At 42.5% G+C, this 2,993-nt stretch overlaps 1 pseudogene; it reads right to left on the bottom strand.

Annotated features, from left to right (window-relative positions):
• Window positions 1–204: 204 nt before the first annotated feature.
• LOC143386860 (serine/threonine-protein phosphatase 4 regulatory subunit 2 pseudogene) lies at window positions 205–1,464 on the bottom strand (annotated as a pseudogene).
• Window positions 1,465–2,993: the final 1,529 nt, after the last annotated feature.

The raw sequence follows: 2,993 nt of genomic DNA, 5'->3' as shown, positions 1-2,993 counted from the left end.
CGGAGGACCCAGAGGAGCTGCTATTCACAGTTCTTACATGTACAACTCTTTCAGGATTCACACTTAAAGTACTTTTTAAGGTACTTTAACAACCTTCTTCTCTTTCTCTTGTAAAACTAAAGGTCCACTTTATTACATAAAAGTTTTATACAGTGTAAAACCAGAACTGTATGTAAAATATGGCATCTAAATGTGGTGAAGTAGTCAGTCTTGCTCCATTGGTTCCTCAGGGACTTCGGTGGCGTCCTCATCATTTTCCATGGAGGATTCTGAGAGAACCTCTCCAGTTTTACTGGAACTGGATCCTCCTGATTCTTCTGTGTGGTGGCAGTCAGAACCACTACTTACAGGGCCCGGGGTGTCACTCCCTTCAGAATGTAAATCCTTCTCAGCTTGAGACACAGCCGATTCCTCCACCTGACTCTTCTCCTCAGAGGTCCCCTCGTTCACAGTTAAGGCATCATCAGGTTCTTTTTCTTGATTTTTTCTTTCTGGGATCATTTCTCTCGATGTCATAAAAGACTCTTCTTCTTCCTTCTCCTCCTCCTCCTCCTCTTCTGTGCAGTGTTGCTGGGTACAACTACTTCCTTTGTCCTTGTCCTGAGATGATGATGGTGCCTCTGCGTCCTCCGCCAGGACCGAGGCCCCCTCACTGGATGTGGTCTGACTGGCTGTCTCTCTGACTTCCCCGTCTCTGTCAAACCTGAGTCTTTTGGCCTCGTGCCCTTCAGCCTCCACGGCGTCATCATCTGAATGTTTGTTTTTTATAGGACTCACTGAAGACCCTTCTGATTCAGATGCTGGAGAGTCACTGTGGTTTTTTTCTTCATTATGTGGTGAGTTTGACTCTTTGCTGTCACTGCTCTGGGGCAAACCGTTGGTTGTCAAGGGGGCGGATAAAGACACCTTTGGTCGATTCAGTGGCCGGGGTGTTCCAGGCCCATTTATATTAGACCTATCAGTGTAGCTTGGTGAATTTCCAGTGAACATAACACCATTCATTCGATTTAAACTATTTGAATTGTTTTTCTCTGAAGAAGGATAAACACAGCTAACAACCATCACATTCTTTTCTACTCCTCTGAGAAATTTGTCTGTTCCTGTATAGTTTCTCCTTGGATCCGTTAGCAATTCACACAGTCGCTGAATAGTAAAAGGGATACCATTAAATCCAGTGACAATTTTCAGAATTCTTTCCTTCATTTCATCAAAGGGAATATATTCAACATTAGGATTAGGAGGACCTCTTGGTTCAGGAGCTGAAGTTCTGAAATCATCCATCACTTTCTCCAGTTTGAAAATAAAATAGCCTTTAAATTGAGACCATTGAATCATTGTTTCTCCAGTCTTGGCGACATGACAAAGAAACTGATCCAGGACGGGACAAACTTCCTTCTTCCCCCTCTTCTCAAAATCTTTCAGTGCCTCCTGCAGCCTCTGGAAGTCCATGGCCTCGCCGACTCCCCCTCCCTCCGGCGGGCTCCCGGGCACCGGAGCGCCTCCCCCCACCCCCCACCCCCCACGCCCGCCCCCTCCCTCACACACTCCGGCACGCAGGCAGGGGGGGGGGAGGGGGGGGAGGCACCGAAGGGAGCCGGGGGAAGCGAGCGAAAGCGAGACCAATAGAGCAAGCACCTCCCGGAGCCGCTACCACCAGCCCTCCAACATGGCGCCCCATGTGTGTAGTTTTAAATTCATCATAAAGATACATCTTTCCATTTATTTATGTTTTATATAATTTCTTATTTATGTTTTATATAATTTCTTTCATAGATTTAAATGTTTCTATGTACAGGTCCTGTACATGTTTAGGCAATTTTGTACCATAATGTACTTTAGTGTTATTGCAAATCATGTGGTGTTTTTAATTTTAAATTACCAATTCTCATGGCTGATATATAGAAAACTATTTATTTGTGTATAAATATTTATTTGTTTTTACCAAATTTTTATATTTTATTCACATATTTTTTCTTGTTTATTGAATTACTTTTGACTTTCAGTATGATTCTTAGTAAAAGTATGTCTCCAGTCTTTATCATTAAACATTCAATTTTTTATCATTAGTTGTGATGATAGAAGCAAGTTACTTTATAGACATTCTTCATTAGATGGAGAAAACTTCCTTGCAGTCTTATTTTTTCTTTCCCGCAGTATTTATTGTGTCTGTGTTGAATTTTGTAAAATATTTTTTTCTGTATTACATGATTTTCTTCTTTAGATTTTGGTATGTCAAATTAATTGATTTTTGAATGTTAAACCAACAGCTACATTGGTGAAATAAATAGCACTTAATTGTAGTAATCCCTGTCATGCACTGTTGGAATACATTCACATACATTTTACTAAGTGTTTTTACAACTATATACATGTGGAATATTGATCTTTAGCCCTTCTTCATTTTGTTATCTTTATATGGTTTTGAAATTCAGATATTAGTGCCCTCACAGAATGATAGTTAAGGTTCGTTTTGCTTCAATTTTCAGGAAAAGTTTGGAGAGAGAGTTAATTATGTCATTCTTAAATATCTAACAGACTTTACCAGTGAAATGCTCTGGTGCTGAAAGTCATAGCTGAGTCCAAATGATGCATGGCATTTTTGCCAGAACGGAGTGGTTGAGAGGTGACGCCAACAAGCCATTGAGATGATAATGGTTACATTAAGCTGTGATTATTAGACCCCTGCTGTCCACCTCGGCCTGCTACTTTGGAGTTCTCACGGGGATTCCCGGAGAGTTCCTATTGGTTGGGGAAGTGCCGGAGGAGGGATTTCCGGTTGCTGGTTCCAGGAGGAGCCACGTGGCATTCGAGAGAGTTCCCGGGAGGGTGTGTGGAGTGTGCTGGTGGAGTTCAGAAATAAAGTTTGTTCCTGCTTCAGTGGCTTGTGATTTGTGCCCAGCCAGACTGCGGCATTTGGCAGCCCGTGCGGGGAATGCCTGAAGCTCGGAGGTAAGTGAAATTGCTCGCCGCTGAAGGAAGGCAAGAGAATGGGT

Source organism: Callospermophilus lateralis, unplaced genomic scaffold, assembly GCF_048772815.1.
Source record: "Callospermophilus lateralis isolate mCalLat2 unplaced genomic scaffold, mCalLat2.hap1 Scaffold_8541, whole genome shotgun sequence".
NCBI lineage: Eukaryota > Metazoa > Chordata > Mammalia > Rodentia > Sciuridae > Callospermophilus > Callospermophilus lateralis.
The sequence above is the reverse complement of the archived record's forward strand: the minus strand, read 5'-3'. Positions and strand labels throughout refer to the sequence as shown.